The sequence below is a fragment of the Podarcis gaigeae genome (genome assembly GCF_964106915.1).
Source record: "Podarcis gaigeae genome assembly, chromosome: 3".
Lineage (NCBI taxonomy): Eukaryota > Metazoa > Chordata > Lepidosauria > Squamata > Lacertidae > Podarcis > Podarcis gaigeae.
This window is the reverse complement of record NC_139680.1, coordinates 115,601,175-115,611,835: the sequence shown is the minus strand read 5'-3', so window position 1 is coordinate 115,611,835 and position 10,661 is coordinate 115,601,175. Positions and strand designations below refer to the sequence as shown.

At 45.7% G+C, this 10,661-nt stretch overlaps 2 long non-coding RNA genes across 2 annotated transcripts; one reads left to right on the top strand and one right to left on the bottom strand.

The window, feature by feature from the left end:
• Positions 1-2,470: 2,470 nt before the first annotated feature.
• Positions 2,471-4,936, bottom strand: LOC310841248. Its single transcript, XR_014562433.1, has 3 exons — positions 4,706-4,936; positions 3,199-3,324; positions 2,471-2,669 (listed from the first exon to the last, which is right to left on the bottom strand). It is a non-coding gene; the product is annotated as an uncharacterized lncRNA (long non-coding RNA).
• A 2,111-nt stretch (positions 4,937-7,047) lies between these two features.
• On the top strand, positions 7,048-10,081 carry LOC310841224. The gene is made up of 3 exons (XR_014562419.1): positions 7,048-7,287; positions 8,475-8,600; positions 9,886-10,081. It is a non-coding gene; the product is annotated as an uncharacterized lncRNA (long non-coding RNA).
• The last annotated feature ends 580 nt before the right edge of the window (positions 10,082-10,661 follow it).

Genomic DNA, 10,661 nt, shown 5'->3' with positions numbered 1-10,661 from the left:
CTGTTTAGGGAAGCTTTTAATGTTTGATGCATTACTGTGTTTTAATATTTTGTTGGAAGCTGCCCAGAGTGGCTGGGGAAGCCCAGCTAGATGGGCGGGGTATAAATATTATTATTATTATTATTATTATTATTATTATTATTATTATCAATATTATCATTTCAGTATCTTAGACATAAGTTGCCTTGAGACGGTGGTTTAGAAGGCAATTAGTAAGTCTAATATTAGAATGCTAGAATAAATCCCACTGGGGATTGCTCCCTGATAAATGGGTACAGGATTGAATGGCAGCCCTAAAAAACCTATATTCCAAGCTGGATCTCTTGTATCTTTTTGGAAGAAAGGCACGCCGCGTTCAGCAGTGATTATTCCTGCCCGGTGCTGCAGTAAGAGTGTAGGTAAGAGTGTAACCCATGTTGTTACCTTCATCAAGAGGGGTCTCTCTAATTTGCTTGCTCAAGCACACAAAGTGGGGGGAACTGAACGCCCTGGCCAGAGATGGAAAACACACACTCTTTCAATATGTGCTGGAGTTTGCACTCCTCTTTAGCAGCTGCTGCTGCGCTGGGGCGATGGTGCGAGTAGAGTCCTCCGCTTAACTTGTGTCCGAGTGCAAGCTCCTCGGATGGGCGTCAGGGTGTGTGCGCCAAACGAAGCCACAACCTCCAGGGCGCGCGTTTTCCCTTGGGGAGCCTCCGCTATGGGTGGGGAGGGCGCAGCGCTATGCACCCGCTCAGAAGCACGCTGCTACGTTGGTGGGCCACTGAAAGTTCCGAGCAGCCGCCTTCCGCCTCCTCCTGCTGCTAGGCTCGTTCCTGCTCATACTTGCGTGGGGATCTCTCAGCTGGGAAGCACGAAACCTTCACTTTTGAGAGATCCCTGCCCTGCTCCTGCTTGCATGCAAGTAGGAGCGGGATTGGACAGCTCAGCTGAGGAGCGCCTGGCTGCCTTCAGGTGCTACAGGGGCTCTCGGATGCAGCTTTGGGCTGCCTCTACCTCTCCCAACCTCAGCAACTAGTCAGCCTGGCTGCCTTCATGGGGTTGCAGGGGATCTGATCTGCTCCCTTGAGGTGAGTGCAGCCACGAACCCCTCAATGGAAAGTGTGACGGAGCCTCCACCTCCCCAGCTGAGCAGCCCCGATCCAGCTCCTGTTCCCGTGCAATCAGCAACGCTGCCTAGCAGAGCATCCCGATCCCACTCCTACTGGCCTGCAAGCAGGAGCAGGCTGGCAGGAGGGTGGCAGTGACATCCCTTGCCTACTCACTTGCTGCCCCAGTCTAGCCTGCCTTCACTCAGCACCTCTGGAGCTAGAGGAGGGGGTGGTTGCTGTTGTGGCTGCAGCGGGAAAGGGACCCAGTGCTGCAGGGCGGCAGGTGCCTGCTCGCTTGCCACCCAGTCTGCCTTCCGTCACTCTGAAAATGGAAGTGTGGCAATCAAAACGAAAGTTATATTAAGAACAGAGCACTTTCTGTTGCCGAAAAAAGTTCGATAAAACCACAGCACTCATTTCCGGGTTTGAAGTGTTCAGGTTCCAAGTAGTTCGAGAAAAAGCTGTTAAAAAACCGAGGTACCACTGTATTGCTCCACTCTCTCTCTCCACATGGATGCGCCAACCGCCCCTTCTAAAGTAAAACCTTGGTAAAGGTAAAGGGAGCCCTGACCATTAGGTTCTGTCGTGACCGACTCTGGGGTTGTGGTGCTCATCTCGCTTTATTGGCCAAGGGAGCCGGCATTCAGCTTCTGGGTCACGTGGCCAGCATGACTAAGCCACTTCTGGCGAACCAGAGCAGCACACGGAAATGTCATTTACCTTCGCACCGGAGGGTGGGATTTATCTACTTGAACTTTGACGTGCTTTTGAACTGCTAGGTTGGCAGGAGCAGGGACCGAGCAATGGGAGCTCATTCGAACTGCCAACCTTCTGATCAGCAAGCCCTAGGCTCTGTGGTTTAACCCACAGTGCCACCCGTGTCCCACTTGGTATTCGGGCTAAATTGCTGTGTTGGCACTTTACAATGAATAAGGGGGGTTTGGGTTGCAGTTTGGGCACTCAGTCTCTAAAAGGTTTGCCATCACTGACCTATGGAGTCCTAGGGGGTTGGACTAGATGACCCCAGGGTCCCTTCCTCCTCTACAATTCTATGATTCTAAGTGGGCCAATCTCTCAAGGGGATTCAGCCAGGCTTAAATAGACATCTTTCCAAAGAACTTTGAATCCCTCCCTCCATATGTAATATGGACTTTTTAAATTGCCTGTTTCAGGGAGCTGAGCACTAATTTTGTGGGGAGCCAGAAACCGGCCCAGAGATTCTGATATTTTGCCAACATCATACTATTGGGATTTCTTGTTCTGGAGTGGTGTTTTGATTGGTTAGTTGGCTTTTAGTCTGGCCAGAAGCATGCATAACTAGATCTCTTAGGGTAATGAGTTGTTTTTTATGAAGGAATAAGAAAGCACATTTGCTAAAATTATTTCTGTTGATTGTTTATTTGTAGTAGTAACAGCTGAAAGGAAGGAAGAGATTAATGACTTAGCAAGGATAGACTTGTGCCATGTCAGATTGCTTGGAGCCCAAATTAACAGAGATGATTACTTGATATTAAATTTCTTCTGCTGATGATCAAACAATGGTCCAGCTTTGAAATCCCTCTCAGTTTCTTCATTTTGCTAAAGAAAAGGGGAAGAAGAGGTGGTTTAGTCATGATCACACATATTGAGAATACAGTCATACCTCTACTTATGTATCCCTCTGGATACGGAATATTTGGGTTATGGCCATGGCCTGTATACTTCCGAGTTTCGCCACACATGCTTGCGCAGAAGCACGCCTCTATTTACATAATTTTGGGGGTGCGAACGGACCCCTTTAACGAATTAAGTTTGTATCTGGAGGGTCCACTGTATATACTGTTACATATATGTGCTGGATCAGTTCCAGCAGTCATGCTCATGGCAGGCCCATTGAAATCAATGGGTCTACACTGAATAACATCGGATATAATCCTGTAATTAAATAGCTGCCCTTCACCTGATGGTCAAAGGGTGAGTAACAGCAACTAACACTCAGAGCTCATCCACACTTCCACTTGTCCCATGCCTAGGAAGAGTGGGTCTGAGAGGTTTTCTGCTAAACGTGAGATATCTTAAAGGTTTTCTGCTAAACGTGAGATGTCTTAATGAGGAACACAGACTTCACCTTTACAGCAGAGATATGAAAAGGTGCATTTTCCAATGCGAGTTGTTCCACGAGGGCAGAGGGCTAAAAAGCATCTACCACCAGAACTCCAACATTGCCTTGTACGATCCTTCCGTTGCATGTTTCCTGCACAGAGAAAAACAGTCCTGTTCCATGGAACCTGTTACACGGAAGTCTAGAAGCATTCACACAAAGCAGAAAGGATGTTATCTTTATGCATAACACTGGTGGTGAACATTCGTTTTGGGGATGAATGGGATTTTTTTGATGAATGGAATCCTTTCTTATTGCTAGTCAGCATGAAACAAATAGACTCTGTAATAACAAGTCCCCATTAAGTAGCCAGCTACTCATTCATCACACTTTGCCTTTCTGATTTCTCTAGCTTTTGTTTAGAAGATATCTGAAGGCAGCCCTGTTTAGGGAAGTTTTTAATGTCTGGTGTTTTAATGTATTTTTAATCATTTGTTGGAAGCCACCCAGAGTGGCTGGGAAAACCCAACCAGATAAGAAGGGTATTAAAAAAAAAAAATTTATTTATTTATTTATTTATTTATTTATTTATTTATTTATTTATTTATTATATGCTCCAACAACCTCTTTTCCATCAGACCTAAGAAAGAGCACCCCGTTCCATTGTAACAAGCACAAATGAAACTGATCCACTGCATATCCCCATCACACAGTTCAAACTCTAAAGAAACAAAACCACACAGAGAAGAACACACTAGGTGATATCCTATTTCAGACAATTATCTGAAATTGATAATCAGGTATCATCAGTGGCTTCAGCCATGTTTGAAGGCAGTACATCTTTGACGAGCAGATGCAGGGGACAAGCTGGCCACCCCTCCTAGAAATTTCCAGTGCTGGAGAAAAGGAGGTAACTGGTGGAAAATTCCATTCCACCTTTAGTTACAGACATTAAACTGTTGCGTGCCACATGTCTGTTTACATTCCAGCACAGTCTGCTGGCAACTTCCGTTGTGTGTATAGCTTTTGCTTTCCTCTGTCTCTCCGAGAAGACAAAGGGAGAGACAACATGTTTCTTTGTCCTGATTTATGATTAATAAATCGTAGTTGTTTTATGCTTCCACAAGCCTCACACCTATTCTGTGTGCGCAGTTTGCTTTGCTGATAGTGTGCCCTGGCTTTGAAGCCTGGGTCGCTGATTTATGTCGGAGTAGAGGCCAATGGGTCTTTGCATCGGGACAGCTGGAAGAACACGACCCAGCTGGGGCTAGCCAGCTGGCCTTGTGACTCTCTGCATGCCGACAACAACTACCTTGGTCTAACTCAGCATTCCTTCCAGAACGTATTAGAGAGTTTCAATGTACTGTCTGAAAGGACCATGCCTAAGAACATGTACAGCCTACTAATCACCATTCAATATACTATCATTAGCTCATGATCCAGCCAAGGAGACATATTTCTAACCGAGTTCAATGAAAAAGTGAACACCTCCGTAAGAAATGCAATTCCCGCCCTCCATGTACTGTACAATCACCTTCATCCTCCAAAGCTTCATCATAACCATCTGGGTTTTCATCCTGAGGACCACTCAGATCTTCCAAAGCCTCTGCCTCTTGCTTCTCTGCTTGGTCCATATCTGCTTCATCAGACTGGACAATGCCAAGGAAGACCACAGCAAAGAACAGACAGATGAACTTCATGGTTCTTCTAAGACTTGTTGTGTGCCGCTGAAAGGAGTCACAAGGATGAACTGGCAATGGTGATGCCTTCACAGAGTTCATGCCTATATATGCAGGTGGGATGCCAAGATGGCTGCCCTAATGGGACGGGTTCCATTGTCTTTGAAGTAGCTCTCTAGATAAGGGTGTGAAATAAAGGTGGATATGGCATTTGAGATTTCTTCAGACTTTGCAACACAATTCTCTTTGATGTTGCCCCCAATCTGTAGGCCTTTTGTTCAGTGTTGCCATCTTTCCATTTGCACTGTTGCTAATAACCCTCTTGCTCCCCATATGCTTGCCTATTCACCTCCCCATCAGGCAGCTGGCACATCCTTGCCATAATCTATGAAACAATATTTATTGTGATGGTTCTGGGCTCTGAGAGAAAGAGGGGGGTGTTTCTGGACACCATGCTGAAAAGGAAGCTGTCTGGAGTAGGACGGCCAGGTTGGTGAGGGGATCTCCTAATAAGAAATATTGGAATTCACACCCCTGATAAGAGTGCAATATAACACCACATATGGGATTAGAGATTAATGGCCGATTTATCTTTGACGTTGCCTCCAAATATATTGGTCCTTTCATCAGAATTGCAGCACCTATTTACCTTAACCTCCTTCCTAATAACCCCCTGCCTCCCCATCTGCTGATCTGTTTCCTCACCATTATGTGGCTGAAACATCCTGATCGATCTATTAGTTCTTCAGGTATCTTGTTTGTCCTTCATCTTACCTTTTCTTCATCTTACCTTTTCCAAACAATGTCCTATCTTTCCAATATTTTTTATTAGGAGATCCCTTCACCAACCTGGCCATCCTACTCCGGACAGCCTCCTTTTCAGCATGGTGTTCAGAACAACATACAATACCCAAGCTGTGTAGATCAGAGTGAAACCATAACCAGTGCATTTTTCCCAGGGGGTACTCAAAGGTACACAGTACCAGCACCTATTTTTTGTTCTTACTCACTGTTACAACTTCATTGCAAGTTTGTTGTTTAGTCGTTTAGTCGTGTCTGACTCTTCATGACCCCATGGACCAGAGCATGCCAGGCACTCCTGCCTTCCACTGCCTCCCGCAATTTACCAAGGTTCATGGTTCTTACATTCCAGGTTCCTATGCAATATTTTTCTTTACAGCATTGGAGTTTCCTTTAGCTTCCAGGCATATCCACAACTGAGTGATTTTTCAGCTTTGGTCCAGCCGCTTCATCAGCTCTGAATCTACTTGTACTTGTCCTTCGCTCTTCCTCAGTAGCATGTTGGATGCCTTCCGACCTAAGGGGCTCATCTTCCAGCATCATAACTTTTATATGCCTGTTGTCTTTGTCCATGGAGTTTTCTTGGCAGGGATACTGGAGTGGCTTGCTTGGCAGGGATACTGGAGTGGCTTGCTCATTTGGTCCAAACTCTCCACTATGACTGGTCCATCTTGGGTGGCCCTGCACGACATAGCTTCTCTGAGTTATTCAAGCCCCTTTGCCACGGCAAGGCAGTGATCCATGAAGGGGTCATTGTAAGTACCAAAATCTATTTTTATGGAGGGGGTGGGAGAACACTGACTATAACGATTCATTATTTCTTTGTTCCTGCAGCCTAAGATTAGACTATTTTAGCGGGCAATTGATGGCACCTGTTTAGCTAATAATGAGCTGAGATAATGAGATAATCTCACCTGTGCTGCTGCTAACGCAAGTTTTCCCAATATTGTATGTTTTTCTTTTTCTTTTGTACTTAAAAGCAGACTTTTACATTTCCAGCTTGATTTTGCACTTGTTGCAGCTGCTGTTGACACACCCAGTGCCAGTCTTCCACCTCCCTCTTTCTCTCAGAGCCCAGAACCATCACAATAAATATTGTTTCATAGATTATGGCAAGGATGTGCCAGCTGCCTGATGGGGAGATGAATAGGCAAGCATATGGGGAGCAAGAGGGTTATTAGCAACAGTGCAAATGCAAAGATGGCAACACTGAACAAAAGGCCTACAGACTGGGGGCAACATCAAAGAGAATTGTGTTGCAAAGTCTGAAATAATCTCAAATGCAATATTCACCTGTATTTCACACCCTTATCTAGAGAGCTACTTCAAAGAAAATGAAACCTGTCCCATTAGGGCAGTCATCTTGGCATCCCACCTGCATATATAGGCATGAACTCTGTGAAGGCATCACCATTGCCAGTTCATCCTTGTGACTCCTTTCAGCAGCACACAACAAGTCTTAGAAGAACCATGAAGTTCATCTGTCTGTTCTTTGCTGTGGTCTTCCTTGGCATTGCCCAGTCTGATGAAGCAGATCTGGACCAAGCAGAGAAGCAAGAGGCAGAGGCTTTGGAAGATCTGAGTGGTCCTCAGGATGAAAACCCAGCTGGTTACGATGAAGCTTTGGAGGATGAAGGTGATTGTAAAGTACATGGTGGGCGGGATTGCATTTCATTGGGAAGAGTTCATTCATTGCATCTGCGTCTAATGCTTGGTAACTGCTGAGAACAGGCCTTGCAGTGCACATTCTGCAACACTCCTAAATGCCAGACAGACGGCTGTTGGATGCCTGGGAAGCCTTGTGCAAGGGAATTTTATCTGATGCCATTATGGGCCCTAGAGTTGGGTCTTCCATGCACACAGAAAACTCCCTGCTGCAAAAAAGCCAGGAAGTGCAGTGTGACTTTGTGTTGTGCGTTTACATGCATGACTCCGACCTTACTTTTGACATGCCTTCCCCTCTACATGCAAGTGATGCAGACAGGCAGTGTGGTGCAGTGGTCAGAGTGTTGGGTTCAAATCTGCACTCAGTCATGCATCTCCTTGGGTGACCTTGGGCCAGTCACTACAGTCATACCTCGAGTTGAATGCGCTTCGGGTTGAGTGCGTTCGAGTTGCACTCCGCAGCAACCCAGAAGTAACGGAGCGTGTTACTTCTGGGTTTCACTGCTCACACATGCACAGACGCTCAAAATGACGTCACATGCATGTGCGGTAGTGGCGAAATGCAACCCGCTCATGCGCAGACGTTCCATCACGCCGTCGCGTCTTGTGTTCCATTTGGGATGCGAACAGGGCTCCGGAATGGATCCTGTTCGCATCCCGAGCTACCACTGTATTTTCTTTTCACTGTAGCCAACCTCACAGGTTTGTTGTGAGGATAAAAGAGGGGGAACCATTTACGCTACCTTGAGCTCCTTGGATGAAAATGGGGGACAGAAATGCTATAGTGAATAATGGGGCTGGGGGATAAAGGAGCCTTTCCCCCTGCTTGCTTCTGTCTTCCTCCACCTTCCATCCATCCAACCAACCAACCAGGCAACTGCTGGCTATGGAGAAATGAAAGCCAGAGAAATCAGAAAGGCAAAAATGATGAATGAATAGCTGGCTACTCAACGGGGACTTGTTATTACAGATTCTGTTTGTTTCATGCTGACTAGCAATAAGAAAGGCTTCCATTCATTAAATTTTCCCATTCATCCCCAAAACGAATGTTCACCACCAGTGTAATGCATAAAGATAACATCATTTCTCCTTTGTGTGAATGCTTCTAGACTTCCGTGTAACAGGTTCCATGTAACAGGACTGTTTTTCTCTGTGCAGGAAGCATGAAATGGAGGAATGGTACCAATCTATGTGAGAGTGCCGGTGGTAAATGCTTTTTCGCCTTCTGCCCTCGTGGATCTATGCGCATTGGAAAATGCGGCCGATTCCGTCGCTGCTGTAAAGGTGAAGTCTGCGTTCCTCATTAAGACATCTCACGTTTATTAGTAAATGTTTATTACAGCAAAAGTGGGGTGCACAGGTCACCTGCCTGCACATAGAATCATAGAAATGTAGATCTTGAAGGGGCGCCAAGGGTCATCTGGTCCAGCCCCCTGCAATGCAGGATTCTCAGCTAAAGCATTTCATTTAGAAATTAAATGGATGACACAAGGATTCTTTGGGTATGGCTGCCCAGTAGTGGATGGTGGTGGAGGAGGAAGAGTTTGGATTTGATATCCCACTTTATCACTACCCGAAGGAGTCTCAAAGCAGCTAACATTCTCCTTTCCCTTCCTCCCCCACAACAAACACTCTGTTAGGTGAGTGGGGCTGAGAGATTTCGGAGAAGTGTGACTAGCCCAAGGTCACCCAGCAGCTGCATGTGGAGGAGCGGGGAAGCGAACCCGGTTCACCAGATTACGAGTCTACTGCTTTTAACCACTACACCACACTGGTGCCCATTGGGACTGGTAGGGAGGAAAGCAGAGAGACCTACATCTGCTCGCACCAAAGCCAATGGCAGGCAGCCCTAGCTAATTCTCGTTTGGTCCCCATCTTCCTCCTCTCTTGCTTCTACTGGAGCAAAACTGAGCTGGAGGAGGAGAAGGAAGCTGACAGTCAGGGCCAACATCTGGACGAGGTAGGGCAGCTGCCATGAAGGCTGATTGAAGTCCGTCTGAGGCTTGTGAGGAATGCACAGTTGGCCCAGTAAACCAGCCTTCTCTTGTACTGCCTGAAATAGACTCTGTCTTTTGACACCTGAGATGTACCTTCTCTTTATTTTTGTGTTCATAAGTTTTTTTATAATGCTTTCAACCCTGAGGGTTTATCAAAGAGAGCAAACAGCAATTTGGGTTTTCTCCAGGTTGACACTTGCTCTGATTTAGCAGCAAAGAGTGGGTTTTCCCTGCGAATGGCGTGCGGTAAGGGGAAAACCACATGGACCCATTTCTCGAAATTGTGGGTCAAGCAGAAAACCTCTCAGACCCACTCTTCCCAGGCATGGGATAAGTGCAAGTGTGGATGAGCTCTGAGTGTTAGTTGCTGTAACTGACCGTTGGGCCATCGGGTGAAGGGCAGCTATTTAATTACAGGGTGATCTCCCATGTCATTCAGTGTAGACCCATTGATTTCAATGTCATGCTATGAGCATGACTGCTGGAACTGATCCAGCACATATATGTAACACTATATATTCTCAATATGTGTGGCCTTGAATAAAATCACCTCTTCCTCCCCTTTTCTTTAGCAAACTGAAGTAACTGAGAGGGATTTCAAAGCTGAACCATTGTTTGATCATCCGCGGAAGAAATTTAATTTCAAGTAATCACCTCTGTTAATTTGGGCTCCAAGCAATCTGACATGGCACAAGTCTATCCTTGCTAAGTCAAGAATGTCTGCCTTCCTTTCAGCTGTTACTACTACAAATAAACAATCAACACAAACATTTTTAGCACATGTGCTTTCTTATTCCTTCATAAAAAAAACAACTCATTGTCCTAAGAGATCTAGTTATGCATGCTTCTGGCCAGACTAAAAGCCAACTAACCAATCAAAACACCACTCCAGAACAAGAAATCCCAATAGTATGATGTTGGCAAAATATCAGAATCTCTGGGCCGGTTTCTGGCTCCCCACAAAATTAGTGCTCAGCTCCCTGAAACAGGCAACTAAAAAAGTCCATATTACATATGGAGGGAGGGAGGGATTCAAAGTCCTTTGGAAATATGTCTATTTAAGCCTGGCTGAATCCCCTTGAGATATTGGCCCACTTAGAATCATAGAATTGTAGAGGAAGAAGCAATCCTGGGGTCATTTAGTCCAACCTATCAAATACTATCTGGTTCTTCTTACCAAGGGGAGCCCAGGGCATAGCAAAGATGCCCCCATTAATTCAGGAGAGGAATAGCTAAAGAAATAGAAACTGCTCTCCTTTCATTTCAAAAAACGAATACAAGCTTTACACTGAGCAGCTTAGTTTCTGCTGGTTGTTTTTGTATTCAGGGAGGGAAATGCTTCAGTTTA